Raw genomic sequence first — 15,286 nt, forward strand, 5'->3', positions numbered from 1 at the left:
AACTCTTTCAAGAAAGGCAGAATTAGTCATTAAGTGTATATGAGTGATTAACTATTTCAACTGTCAGCAGTGAAGAATTTCAAATCAAGACTAGGTGGCTACAGGAGATTTATCCCAGTTATATTCTGGTTGTGGAGCTCAGCTCAGGAGCCTATGGATGAAATTCCACATGCAACACACAAAGTCAGCCTTCAAGAGGGGGAAGGAGAGATGGAAGAATACTTCATTAATTCAAGGGGTAATATATAGTTTCATGCACATTTCTTCTTCAAAATGCTCTCCAAAACTAAGCTAATGGGTCCACCCTAAAACACATTTAACTGAGTCTTTTAACTCCACTGAGCAAAAGCTTCACAAGAGCCACCATATGGTCTGCTAGAAAACAGGTACTTTTACACTGTTGTTGCCATTCAAGATGTGAGAAGTTGAATCATTAACCACTCAGAAAAAGGTTCAAAGAAGCATCAGGAAGACTGCATAAAAGTGATTAGAAAGCTTCTTTCTGCAGCCAGACACAGAACCGAGAAGGTCGTGACAAGACCTATTCAGTGTCTTTTTCTCTGCAAATTTTCTACCACTCTGGTCTTTCTTAAATTCAATGATAGGAAGCTATTGCAACAAGCCATTGTATAGAAAACTTTGGGCTTGAAACCTTCTGCACAGTGCATTGCACCCATGCAAAGCATATTGGTGATGGGTTCCGGATTTGCAGAAGCCCTGATACAATCAAACTTTTAACTCTTGGGAGTTCATTATCATCGTTATCTGCTGTTTAGGGTAGCAACATTGTTCTGCACAAGCCAGGAGTATTTCAAGACCATCACTAAAGACTGTAGAGGACAAGGGTTTAAAAGGGCGTGCTACAGGCTGGCTGAAGTACCACAGCTATATATTCTGTCCATTCACCTCTACCTCATCTGCCCTAAATTCATTCTGAATCAGCTGCCTAAGATAGGATGACTGAAAGGATGGTGGTGTTTGGCTTCATGTCAGAATGGCAACTATGGTGTTTGGAATAATTTCATATCAATTAAATATCTCTGGTTAGGTACCGCTGGTAAAAGGCCAAATTTATACCTCATATAAACTACAGCAGCTCCATTAATGGGGTTTGCATCAAAGGAATTACAGCCTTTAACTGCGGGGTCAAATTTCACCCATCTAATTAAGTTTTTTTTTTTCTGAGCAGCATGTTAGCTACTGTCTCTGATGTGATTTTACAACAGCAGGTGTGGCTTTGATTGCCAACTAGTTGAACTCATGTGGTGGTTAAAGACTAATTTGATTGCTGAAGTTAGATTATAAATCATGTTGAAAAAGATGAAAGCTTTCAACAGACAAAATGTGAGACAAACTGAGGCTGAGTAGGTGGGATTCATTAGTCACTAGAAGGCAGGCTCTGGTACTGGAAAAGCAACAACATGTGGGTTGTCTTGGGGCATCTGTGCAGATGGAACTGATGAGTAACAGCAAATAACACTTGTTACACAGCTCACTACTTGGGATCATAGTATGAGAAGTGTAATGTAATTGAAGCTTGCTTTCTTGGTAGATACTTAACAAAACTATTATTAGCTTTGTCCTCTTTTTACTTTATTTTCTTCTCCTAAGGCTTTTTGAGGAGCGGCTCAGACATCGTGTGGGCTCTCTTCCTGTCGTCTGCGTGTTTGGGTTGGCTGCCGATAGGAACGTCTGCTCACATTCCTGCAGGCATGTTGATTTGGATGTAGTAGACACATACAAATAGCCTGCATGCAGGAACCTAGCTGAAAAAACGCTGCGTGCTATCTTATTAATACATTCAGTCCACTCATCGTCTTGTTAGGGAGCAAGTGTGAGCGTGCTTATTGCCCATCTTTGGCAAGCCTCCTGCCACCTTCCTGCCTCCTCCAGCATGGAAAACTGTAATTCTAAAATAGGTCATTTTATTATGAAAAAACATTTTCCAAGCAATATTCCCCTGAGGCCCTTCATATTAAGAGCATCTTCTGAACTGGATAAATACTGTTCTGCTATTTCCCAATATCAACTGCACATGTTTCTATGATAATGGCCAAGCACGGTCTAGCTGGAAGCAACTCTCAAAGTAGACCATTTCAAACAAGAGTATTTCTGAGGAAGGCTCCCGGGCATTATGATAGGATATTATTTATTTTTATTGCACTGTGGATGGTGTAAAGTAGCCCCATGACTTGAGGTTTGAATTGTTCCCTTTAAGTTGAGGCGTACACTGAACCCAGCCAGGAGGTAAAGACCCCTCTCCTCACCAAACGGAAGACCATCTCTCTGTAAGTTTCTGTGCCTGCTATACGCAGGAGGAAACTGCTTGTCCCTTCCATTTCTTAGGCATCAAGCTAATCAAGACTTAAACAATCAATAAAGGCTGGATTAATTCCTAAGTGCCAAAGCACAAGCAGCTAAATTAATGAAGTTAATCCTTCTGTAATACCCATTTGTTAAATCTTCCCTCTGCATCTCCTGATGGAGCTTGCTTGACTTCTCAGGAAATGAATGAACAGCTTTTATTCCTCAGTCATAGTTTGCAGTGCATCCTCATGCATTTCTAACATCGTTAGCACACGGCCAAAACTCAGCCCCAAAACATGGGGCTGAATTTAGCCCTATGAACCCTATGTTCTCAGGCACAAGATAAACAGCAACAAATTCTGCACAGTCCTGACCTGAAATCACTATGTGCAGGTATGGGTCTTCCAAGTCTATTCAGCCCTTGGCTGAGGTAGGTGAAAGCACATTTGCAATTAGCAGTGCTCATGCTTATGGCATGAACGGGTTTATTTGAAGGACCGGACAGCAGGCAGGGGCCCAAAAGCCTGGTCACTTTATTCTGCCATACCATGGACTGGGGTGACCCTTCGAAATATCACTTACCCTTTCTGTGAAAATGCCTTTGATGCTGCAACTAAGAATTGTTAAATGTTACCACAGCTGCGTTTGCAATTGGGGTACCTCTCCCTACAGACTGGATGGAAACTGGTACGTTATTTTTCAGAGTACTGAAACAGAGGATCTTGTAAGGCTACTGCTTAGCTTGAGCAGAAATCTGGGTCCTCATAAACTTATGCAGATCTTCATAGCCTGTTTACTGGCTTTTAACAGATACTCCCTAATTATTAACCTAAAGGGGAGGATTAACATTTTCTTTTAATAAATATGGAGATGCCGTGGTGTGCTGCAGTGGTATAAAAAGTTCAGCACTTGTTGTGAAATACCAGCCTTTCAGGGTGGAATAATTCTGTCATCTTGTTTCCATACAGCTCTTCTCAGAGTATCATCTTTCTGACAAATATTTTATCACATTACTTCTACCCCTTCCTACACCCCCCAGCACGCTTATTATATTTTATCATTTTCCTAATGACTCATCTCAAAAGCTAAGTCTTTCAACTGTGTGAAGTTTTTCATGAAACTGATGCTTCAGAGGAAGGAGAGTGACATTGATGATAGTGACCCTTTAGTTCATTAAATACTAAGGGCTGATTATCCTCCAGCATTTTCTAGCCTAAGGGCTAGCTAACTCCCCAACAGCCAGACTGCTTCCAGGAGAGCTGAGCTGGGAAGATTTATAAGACTTTTACACCTCTCTGCTTTCTGAAGTTGGGACCTGGTGATGTCTAGTTCATTCCTGAGTGCCCAAAGGACATCCTAAAAGCTGCTCTGAACTGTATGTAGCTCCAGTAGTCTAAGAAAATGGGGACTTGGTAAAATGCAACAGTGCCCTGCCCATGTCATCTTCTTTGCTAGAAGATTTCCTATCCAGTCCACTACACTGACTTTCCAGATTTACTCTGCTGTTCGACCCTGCTTTTGGAAATACTCCACAGTCAGAGTCCTGGGCCCTGTGGAAGGGGAGGGACTGCTCCCTGACTACTCAGCAGACGTGCTACTTTTTGGACTAAGAACCCACTGGCAACACACTGGAGGTACAGCACCAGTCCTTGGACTTCAAAACGTTTTACAGTTTCTTTACTAAGGCAAAATGACTGTCCAGGAGTAGAAACTCACTTTTAGTCAGTCTGGCTTTAGGTTAAGGGACTCTGCTCACCCCTAAGCTGACAGACACCACGTTTCCCTGGTACCAGAGAAACCCCGCTCCAGCTCTACCCTCTACCAACTTGAACACTCATCTCTTCCCAAAACCATGTAAAAATCAGATTAGTAACCAGTCTACTGTTCTTTTCTTTTTCTGTTCCACCCAGGAAAGGAAAAATCCATCCATCTGAAACTTATGCCCAACCACATAACTATTTTTATTTGTTTTGCACACAAACGTTAATGAATTGACTCCTGTTTATGCAAATTTTAGGTAACATCAGATCCTTCGTTATCCTGTGTTGGAAATTCCCGCTGTTTCCATGATAACGCCTTGACTGGTTTTCTCAGATTTCTAGTGATTTTTCCATGGAGCAGCAGGTCCAGTCTTGCATGTAAAAAGGGGGCCTGGAGCCACTGGAAAATTTCTGAATTAAGTCTTCACTGACTTCACTGTCATCATTTGAGAGAAGCCATTGCTTTTTATAGTATCCTTTTAAGATTAGTCATAATGTAGCATAGTATTCATGTCCTCTATTTGAACTTGTTGTCTTTCTGCATGAAGAGCAGTAAAAATAATTGCACAGCACCTTGTTTCATTTTGCCTGTTTTTTTTTTTTTTTTTTACTTCCCTTTTAAAAACTGAGCTTTGTTTGCACATTGATGTCACTGGGAAAGAGATTTTCACCACTAGAATGCGATCAGGGATCTCGATCACAGTAACCAATATTTGTTCAACTTTCTCCAAAAGAAAAAGAAACCCACATATGCACATAGAAAGCCATCCTGTTCTTTGGGATAGAACACCAACTGGTGATAACTGCATGATGATTGTGAAGACCTGACAATATTGATTACCATCACTGAGCTACAGCAGAATCTCAACATACAGGTGTCACAGAGAGAATTCAAGCAAACTTTGATTACTTTTCAAGATTTTTAGAAAACGCCTGGTCCATTTAGCAGAAAAAAAGGTCAGAAAAAAGGGCAAATAAGAAGATCTGCCTTTCCAAAGCTGAATATTTGTCACTACTTTCTGCCTATGATTGGCATATTGTTTTTTCAGACAATAAGAATACATTACTTCTGATTGCAGGCTCTTTTCAAGCAACCTTTCCTACACTAGTTACTTCAGTCCTAATCTATGCTTCAGTTGAACAAACACATAGCTGTAGCTAACTGAACTACTAAGGTAGCTTTGTTAGCTCTTGCCAGACTTTGCTAGACTGCCAACCCTTCCAGAAACACTGCTTTTTCCCCCCATTTGTGTGTGTGCATTAATGTATAGGCGTGCAAATGAGAGTGGGTACTACCATCAATCCATAGACAATATGAATGATTTGAAACATAGCAATGCTGCTGCTTCCTGCATCAAAAGTTCACCAGAGCGCAGTGAGGATTCCCATCTAGCAGTGTGCTTCATATCTATTTTACCATAGTTGACTTTGTTTCCTTAGTAGTGACTGTGAGAGTTGCTCGAGAGGGAGACGAGAAATATCTCAGCTCACAATACACTCTTCTTATGATCCTAGTCTAAAAAACTTCTTCTGCACTCCCTCAGCAGAATATTTTAATCTCCAAAGGTAGACAACAGTGATATAAATTAGCCTGGAAAATGAATTGTTATCACTTGCCAAGTGATACAAGCTTTGAGTCTCAGCTCAGAGCTGCTCTCTACTGTGTAAGACACAGATACTAATAGTATGTAGAGATGCTAATACTACAGATACTAATAGTTTAACAAAGCACTGGGGTGTCTGCTTGTGTCCCCCTCGATTAACTCCTTCTTGTCCTTCTAAGATAACTACTTTCAGAGGGAGGAAAGCAGGCAAGGAAGCAAGCAAACTCAATTGTTATTACCACATTTTACTAATGTATAGTAAGTATAGTAAAATGAACAGTAAAAGTAATGGGTGTTGCTAACAATTACAACCACTGATATAACAGATACAGGCTCTCGTTCCTGGATCATTCAAAAAAAAAAAAAAAACCAAACCAAAAACCAAACCCCAGGATCTCCCTGGATGGCTGGTTGATATCGGCTGCGGTAATAGCTTCCATACCTGCCACTAAGGTTTGTAACACAGGATCATGGAGTCAGAGATATGGGGGGGGGGGGGAGGGGGGGGAAAGAAGAATTCAATCTGTCCTCTGTGGACACGCCTGTAGCACCCTGATAGAAGCTTTTACAGCAATTTGTTGTAATATTTGTGATTGTTGGCATTCTTCCCTCCACTTAATTATTTTCCCCAAGTACATGTGTCCACTGCTGACAGAGGACAAATTGGGACAAAATGATATTACGCTGCTTCCTAGTCATTACTCCTTTGGTTTCCACCTTTCCCTTTGTCTCTCTCCCCCACACCCTGCACGCAAGTGTTGGCGTTGCGTTTTTTCCCTATTTACTCAGCAGCGTGCTGACACCTCTGCCTTTTCGGATCTGCTGCCAATTTACAAACGCAAACTCTTAGCCACGGACTCCAAGAAATGAATCGCTCAACCTTAATAAGTAATTGATCATCTGTGATTAATTTTTTAATCAGTACAAGTCTTTGTTTCTATAGAACTGAGTTCAAAATCCATGTATATAATAACCCAGATACATGTAGCCCTTTTCTATTTTTACCATTTGCAAAAGTAAACTGTGCTCAGATATGCTCTCAAAAGCTTTTCCTACTGGAAGGTAATTTAATTTCATTCAGAACATATCCAGAACTCCTTTTCCCCCAATAAATATTATCAATCTTTGTTTTGTTCTGACTCTTAAGAAGGTGATGTTTACCTAAATAATCCAATGTGTAAAACCAAATATGGGATCAGTTTAGACACCTTGTCACATAGTATCGAGGCTTACAATTACAGCACCCGATTTGTATCCAAGGTTAATACAGAAACAATCCTGGGTGACTTCTCTTACATTTCTAATCTTCCATAATAACATCAAAGTACTGCCAGTAACAATGCAACTAATTTTAAAGAATTTTGCACATAGAGAACCACTTCGTAACCCTGTAGGGCAGGTATGAAGGTTTTATCAGCTATGAAGTTGTTACATGCTGTTAGATAATATCAGCTCTAAATCCAGCATTGCTCTTAAATCCACAAAGGCACGAGCTTCAGCCTATATCCCACCTCTGCCTTTAACGTGGGAGTTACAAATTAAGAAAAGATGCGCTGCTAGAAGCACAGTCATACAAGTTACAAAATTTTGCTCTGTCTGTAGCTGTAAGACTATGAGCAGCTTGCTTTTACTCCTACACCAGTGACGATTTCACAAACAAATCGGAGGCAGGATGTTGTTCTTAATATAATCAGGTTCTCCTTAGCTTTGGCTGCATCTGATGGAGGGGGTTTATGTTGTTAAAAATAAAGGTGGCAGTAACAGTTGTAGGACCCAAATCTGACAAATTTTACTACTGCCAACTTATTTTGCTAATGAAATCTGCTTAACTCTAACCTAGCACTTGCTGGACAGCTTTCAGCTGACACTGCAAATTTGAGACTCACAAATACTATCTTCTGTCTGTCCTGGCATTGTAGGGTTAATTAACAGCCACTGTTCTTAGTGCTGGGCTGACCCTGGATGGGCATCATGACTCAAGAATGTAAAAATTTTGGGACAATTCACCCCGTGGAAACATATGCATGCTCTTCTGACCGCAAAAGGACTTAAAGATGCAACCTTGAGAAGGGAAAGCATATGTTGGAAAAACTCAGGGAAATTAGCCAGCTTGGGGGAGAGAAGCTGAGTTTGGATGGATAGGGGGAAAGATACCTCCCAGGTAATAAAATTCCAAAATTTCATATTGGGGGGATATACAATTATATAAACAATTGATAAACAATTCCTAAGATGCTGACACCAGCCTGTAGAAAATTCACCACAATTCTAGAGCTCATAGGGTTAGTCCATTCAATCAGATGTGATATCTGAGCTCAGTGATGATTTTCAGACCTTTTAAGGGTCCATCACTGTTTATACTTAGCGCAATCTTTTGTATAGACATGTTTTCAGGGACTTGAAAAGAAAAACAAAAAATCCTTGTGAAATTTCAAGAAAGCTCTTTGTCCTGACACTTAAGTCATTACACAATCAGAACATACTTTTTCTTAATTTTAACACTTTGAAGACAATTAGGTCATTCTAAAGGCTGAAACCTGCTGTCTTCATTCACGCAAACAAACCTTACTGAAAAGGATCATCACCTCACTTACTTCATGGGATGGTCAGCACGTACAGGCAAGGTCTTTAGTTTTTGGACCTTTCTTACATCATCCTCCCTCAGTATGCATTAAGCTCTTAGACAGGGTAAGTCAAGGTGGTTACATCCTCCCCCTCCCCCCCAAACAAAGAAACCAACGAACCAACCAACAAAAAAAAGCCCACTTCAAAGAACTTTAGTATTTTGTACCATCTCCCACAGCACATGCCTTCAGATTGCTCAATCTCATCCTTTCGGTCCCCGTCGAGCTGCTACATGCTACTGAAAAACTCGACAATATCCTGTCAAAAACACCCACCTCTGGCCCATACTCTCAGGCACTGCGCTTTCTAAAGAGAGCTATAAATCCAGGCTTCAGCACACTTCAGAGTAAGTAAAACTCGCAAAATTCAAGTTAAGTCGCAACATAACGACAATATATGTATCAACCTAGACAACGCACCCAGCAGTGGAATTTACAGTTCTGTAAAACAGGAAAGCAAATCTCTTTCTCTCTCACCAACACTTGGAGGCACAGCTGAACAGAAGCAGTTACGAAACCAATTCACTGTAATGGGCACTTTCAGTCTGCAGTTTGTATATTACTCAGTATAACTTCTCCCCCAGTAAACTTCAAATAACTTTAAGCTCATCTGGAGAGAATCCTACCAAGAAGAAGAAAAACAGTTTTAGCACAGAGGTCCCAGGAAAAAACTCAGCTGACTTCTAGAGGGAGAAACACCAGAGCTCTAGAGTCATTCCCGAGCTGCAGACTCCCTGGAAGCGAAGAGATAGGAGGAGGGAAAAATCCATTTAATATAGGCAGATCCAAAGTTATGCATGTAGGAATATTTAATTTAAATGCCCCTTGCAGGACAGGCAACCAGCTTCTGAGAAAACCCTGGCTCGCAAAGAAACGCAGGGATCACTGCACGTAACTAACGGAACATAAGTTCCCACTGCGTGGTCGTGGGAAAGCAAAATTCGTACCATTGGGTGAATAGACAGGGGAATACTGAGCATGATGTTATTATCTCCGCATGTGACATTAACGAGAGCCTTCCTGGAACCCACTGTTCAGCGCCGGTGGCCGGCGAGGACAAAAGTGGGGGCTCTGAGAGAGAAGAAGAGTGGTGGGGGCTCTGAGAGAGAAGAAGAGCGGCCCAGCCGCTTCTCCTGGGGAGCATCTGCATTCCAGGGAGAGACCAAAGGAGCCCGGTCTATTTATCTCATCAGAGACAACGTTAAGTGGCTATTTAATTACTGCCCTTAAATACTTGAGCAGAGAGAGACGGATCTGAAAATAGATAGCTATTTAATCTGACAGACAAAGGCATTACAAGATCCAGTAGCTAGAAGATGAAGACAGGAAAGTTCAAAGTCGGAAAAAAGATGCAAACGTTTAACAATGAGATTAACGATCGGAGCCAATTATCCAGGAATGTAGTCAATTCCCCATTGCTGGAAGTCATTAATCAAGACTGTTTGAAGAGGCTGGTGGGCCGGACCTCAGAGTCACTGGGGACCAGTCTGTGCTTCATATTATGGAAGAGGTTAGACTATGGGATCATCATAAATCCTTCTGATAAATCCACCGGCAGCATTGTTACCTTCCCCTGCGAGAAAAAGGCGGATGAAGGGAACAAAGTCTTGACAGAGCCAAGGCCTGCCCGGGGCGCAAAAAGCAGGTTGATCTGCGGACAACGCCAAGTCACAGACTGCGAGCTGGTGAGACCATCCGTAGTTTTGTCGCCGACTTCAGCAGGAGAAAGAAAAGGCCCGTCAGGGGGTTGTGACCGGCCCTAAACCCCTCCGAGCCAGGTTGCTCAACGCGAACCGGCAGCGCGACGCCGAGGCGGGCGAGCATCGCCGGGCGAGCATCGCCGGGCGAGCCGGTACTTGACCGCAACAGCCCCGCTCGCCGCCCGAGCGGACCACCCTCCCGCCCTCAGCCCAGCAGCCCCGAGAGCGCGCTTTCGGGAGCCCCGGGTTTCGCAGACACCCGTCCCGGGCTACGCGGGTACACCCACACGTCTGTCGCCGTCCGGCTTCGCCCCGCGGAGGCCGCGGCCGCGGGGCGGGCCCCGGGGGACGCCTCTTGGCGCCGAGCCCCACGCCGGGGCGGCGGAAGGCGGGGGGCCGGGGCTGCCCCCCCCCCCCCGCGCCGGCGGCGGCCTCCGGGGCACCCTCCGCGCTGCGACACCGCGGCCGCGGGCCGCCGACACGTTGCCGTGGCGACCGCGCCGCTGCCGTGGCGACCGCGCCGCGCATCCCCCCGGCCCGGCCCGGCCCGGCGGCTGGGGGGCACCTTGTTATTATCATCTTCATTATTTCTTTTAAAGTTTTCCGCGCTGCCGGAAGCGCGGGAGCCAAAGCCGCTCCCGAGCGCCGGTAAAAACCAGCGGAGGATTAGAGAGGCCCCCTCGGGGCTGGCCCGGCCCGGCCACCCCCCACCCCCGGGCTTCGGGGGGGGCCGCAGCCCCCAGCCGCCGCGGAGGAGGGCACGGCTCGGCCCGCCCAGCACCCCCGCGCCGGGCAAGGCCGCCCCCCGCCCCGCCGGGCACCTGTCCACGCACCGACCCCGCTCCTCTCCGGCGCCGAAAAAACTTGCTGGGCTGTGTGTGCGTGGGGGGGTGTGTGGGGATGTGCTCACGACCCCCCCCCCCCCCCCGCTTCCCCCGCCCCTTACCTCCGCGGCGGCGCCCGGGGAGCCGCGGGCGCGCCGCCGCCGCGGGCAGGGATGACCTTGCGGAGAAATTCATCATCCGGGCAGGAAAACAAGCCCTTCCTCGGGGTGTGCGGCGGAGGGAGGAGGGCGGAGGGAGGGAGGGAGGGAGGGAGGAGGGCTCCGCTGGGGTGGCCCTCCCCGCCGCGGGGGGCAGGGAGGGAGGCAGGCGATTCGTGCCGACTACGAAGAAGGCAGCGGCGGCGGGAGGCTCGGGCAGACCGGCCCCGGCCAGCCTCCGCCGCCGCCCGGGGAGCCGTGCCGAGCGGGAGCGGGAGCGGGCGCCGGCTCCTCCCGGCCGCTGGCAGAGGGCGCGGCGGCCGGCGGGGGGAGGCGGGGAGCGCCCGGGCTGCGGCGCCGGGGCCGGGCTCCCCTCCGCGGCCGCAGGGAGAGCGGGGCAGCTCCCGGGGGGGGCAGCGAGCGGGCCCCGGCCGGCGGGGAGGGCACCTCGACCCCCCCCCCCCCCGCCCCGTCGGCGCTTAGCCCCTGCACCCCGCCTCAAGCCCTCCCAAATGCGGAGGGCGCCGGCACGTACCTGGTTCCAGGGAGGCATTTCCAGCTCACGCCAAGCCCACCTCAGGCCTCGCCTGGCTTTTATAGCCCGGGAGCTGGAGGCTCCTGCCCTCCCTCAGGGGCATGGGGCCGAGCAGGGGGGCCCTCGGGCCCCTCGGCAGCTCCCCCGGGAGAGCTCGGCGGCCGTGCCAGAGCCCCGACGGTGCGCCGGGGCTTGCTCTGCATCGCCTCGTTTACCAGCCGGTTCTTTCCAGCTCCGAAAACAAAACTACACGCTGAGCTTCTTCGCGGCAAGAAGAGCTAGAGCTGCACATCCCGGATCCGCTCGCTCCGTCCACCTTTGCTAGCCCTGCGTGCATCAGCTGAGGAAGCGTGCCCACGGATAGCTGTCTGGGCACCTAATGAGCCGTTTGGTTGCGGAGTTGTACAAATTTGCATGGGGAATTGCAGGGGGTGCAAATGCGGATCAGCTCTTGTCACGCTTTCGATTTGGATTGTTGTTTTTGACGGGCAAATTTGGCTTCCTGTATGAAGCACTGCCCTGTTTGCCTGGAAAAAAAACCCAAAAACCCCCAAACAAAAACCCAAGCAAAAATATTAGCAGTAAAAGACATTTTGGGTTAGGACTTATAGTTGTCTGGAAAGCTTTGATCTAATTTAGGTTTATGCCCACCAATGTGGAATTTTATCTCTCTCTGCTGCAATCACAGGAAATGGTGCTGCGGTGCCCGGAGATTCAAGTCAAACGCAGGTTTTCAAACGGGAAGATTTTAACTCTCCTATCTGCCTTTAGGGATAGATAGGAGCAGGATTTCCAAAACCATAGGACAAGCTGTGAGGAGAACTCTGTTGCAATATGGAAAAGATTGAGGGGAAAAAAGGACGGTTGACTAGAGGAACTAAGAAAATAATTTTTATCTCTAACCATCATAAATATCAATGAATCATATTCCCTTGATCTATATGTATGGACCCATATTTTATTCACTGCTCTGCAAAACACCCTCAGGCTCAGTTATTGATCCTAAATCTCTTTGAGTCATGGGTTAAGTGGTCATGAAAAATGGCTTATGTTTCCTACTGTGGCACATGTAATTTCTTCCCCAACAGTGGCCGCTAAGATCAGCGCATATTTATGTAATAGCCATTCCTGAATGTGGCTTTCTGACAGTTATTTAACCATGGAAAATTTAAGAGATATTTCCAATATTGACCAACAATAACCACTTTTTCACATGTGCCAAAACCAAACCGGCAGTACTCTTCAGCCTGAACATCCCAAGCACGAGGGAACCTCGCTGGAGGGGGGGGAGAGTGGCGAGAGCCTCAAACTTTATCAGGAAAAGGAAAAGATTGACAGCACTAGGGCAGCCGGGGGGTCCCAGTAGCTTTTCTTTACTTCGTTCTTTTTGCAATCTTGCTACTTCTTTTGGTGCTCTGGAGGGCTGTATAAAGCCGGGTCCTCACCCTGGTTGTGTCTGAGTCAGGAATACAAGGTCAGGATGGCAAAGAGAGTCAGTGTTCAACTCCTCTTCATTATTCTGCTAAATGACCTATTTTTAAAGAAACATTGCCAAACTTCCTAGAATTAATCCTGCTGCCATTAACACTACTACAGTGAAACTTCCCCTTTTTTTGTTAAAGAAGAAGAAAGGCTGGATGATGCAACTTCCTTTTGTCAGCAGTTGTGCTTTTATGAAGAGGTAGCCGTAGGCACCTACAGACCTTGCTGCTACAAGGACGTCAGGGGACCTGAGGGGCTCCTTGGCCAGGGACAGTTACAATTAGTGTAGTTTTCCTAAACTTTCATAAACATAGTATTCCTTGTCTGGACTCTTAAGAGACACCCTTTCCGTTAATAATACCCCCTTAGCCTGAGATACTAAAATTGCAGTCTTGGCACTCAGTTAACCAGTTAGCTCAATTCTGCAAGCTAGCCAAGCTTCTTGTGTCCTTTAATGTAGCTTTAACACCCCGCTGCCATCTTTTCCTTTCTGCCTCTTTCTCCCCATGTCCAAGTCACTGGAAAATGTTAATGCTATTCCCTTCAACAGCAACCTTCCCTGCCCAGGAAGAAAAAAGGTGAGAATCAGGCTTGTCTCCAGGCAGCCCTTACTTGGCTCTGAAACCATTTGCAAAGTGAGGAATTTCAGCTGTTTTAGTATTTATAGCTGATATGTTCCTCTTCTTTGGAAACCACCTTCGAGATTAATTGAAGTGGGAACATGGCAGGATTTTCAGAGGCACATAAGAGAGGCGGTTGACCATCCAGCCTTGAAAGTCACAGCAATAAGAGTCATATACATTCAGCTGGAAAGGCTGGGAAGCTTTTCTATGGGCTCTTGTGCCCTTCCTATTTTAGGGCTGTGAAATACCTTCAGAACACGGGGACGACTCAGTCTCAGCGCCTGCGGGAAAGAAGCCACGCTAATTCTGAGGCAAAAAAGAGAGGGGTTGGGAGCTTTGTTTGCTCCAAGCCCCTTCATGCCCATGCACTTCAAAACTAGCTCCCAAATGTTTTCCTCATGAGTTCAGATAAACATTTCCTTCTGTCTGTACAGCACTACTGAGACTCCCCATGCTGCTCTCAGCAGTCATGGCTGAGCACTGGGTCTACTTATTATCGTCTGATGGACAAGGAAATCCAAGAGGAATGAAGACAGTAATATGACTGAAATACAGCTCAACTAATAATCTCTTCCCCATGCCCGGTAGGGCATGGATGCTTTTGTTTCCAAATGCAATTATGACCTAGGAAAGCTGAGAAGAGGCATCAAAGACACTCAGATCATTGCAGAAATTGGCTAAGGTGATGAAGTGCAAACATGCACTCAGGGCATGGCCACTTTGTTTATGAACTCTTCTCATGTACCTGTTTTTTCCCCTATGTCCTTTTCTCTTCCCTGAACCACAGTCTACCATAGAACGGTTTCATTTGGTACCTTATGCAATATTGGTATTAAAGACCTCTAAACCATTTTCTAAACCCTGTTATGAGCTCTGAACTCCCCTAGCTGCTGTCCTGATAGTCTAAAGAAGTCATCATGTCTCAACATATTAATGTGTCGTCATATCAATGCAAACCAGATATTTAGATTATTCTGGTTTATTTATCTGAATTTTTAACTCATTTGCTTAATCACCTGTGAGTCATGGCCAATTTACTATTTTCTGCCATCTTTTCGTCTGCTTCAATCTCCAGCTATATACATTTGTTTTATGTTAAGTTTTTGTAGATCTTAATGCAAAAAAGCATTCACACTGAGGGCAGCACATAGATGGTTGCTTAGCTTTAAGCAATGTGCTTAGCACTTACTCAAGTCAACAGAACACGCTTAAAATTAAGTGTGTGCATAGGTCTCAATAAAATCTAGAATAATAAAAAACTAAACCTTTTTAACTTGCTAGTATTGACCAGGGTGAAAGCATAAATTTAACTGTAGAGGGATTATCTTTTGATATGTATTAGGCCAGAGCTCAGGGCGACAGGAGCCTGGATTTCTACGAGCTGCCAGAATACAATTAAACAGCAGAAATGATAACCACACTTCTGCAGTGCCTTTGAAGGCTCTTGTAGAATGTTTTAAAATCTCATCTTCAAACTCTATCACCACCTGGCTAAAAGAAAGTTCTTTACTGTAGCTGAAAAAAAATAGAGCTGATGATGGTATAACAGGTTGAGAAGATGCGTAGCTGTCCTAAACTAGTGTAGTTTCATTTACTTCAGTAGCAACATGCAAATTTACATTGGTGTGGATTAGGCCTGTTGTTTATTGCACTGCTTCTACCATATTTC

At 45.7% G+C, this 15,286-nt stretch overlaps 1 protein-coding gene across 4 annotated transcripts in view; it reads right to left on the reverse strand.

The window, feature by feature from the left end:
- The window catches only part of GPRIN3 (GPRIN family member 3), a 93,108-nt gene that overhangs the window by 19,993 nt on the left and 57,829 nt on the right, over positions 1 to 15,286 (reverse strand). Inside the window, exons 1-2 of one of the 4 annotated variants that reach the window (XM_030024815.1) lie at positions 9,243 to 9,294; positions 8,773 to 8,917 (exon numbers count right to left, since the gene is read on the reverse strand). The exons of 1 other annotated variant lie outside the window; for it this stretch is intronic. The gene's annotated coding sequence lies outside the window, so the exon portion shown is untranslated. Of the gene's footprint in view, positions 1 to 8,772; positions 8,918 to 9,242; positions 9,295 to 10,941; positions 11,308 to 11,512; positions 12,037 to 15,286 lie in introns of those variants that run through there. 2 more of the 4 variants (XM_030024819.2, XM_030024806.2) reach the window with 2 other exon arrangements.

This window comes from Aquila chrysaetos, chromosome 1, assembly GCF_900496995.4.
Source record: "Aquila chrysaetos chrysaetos chromosome 1, bAquChr1.4, whole genome shotgun sequence".
Classification (NCBI taxonomy): domain Eukaryota; kingdom Metazoa; phylum Chordata; class Aves; order Accipitriformes; family Accipitridae; genus Aquila; species Aquila chrysaetos.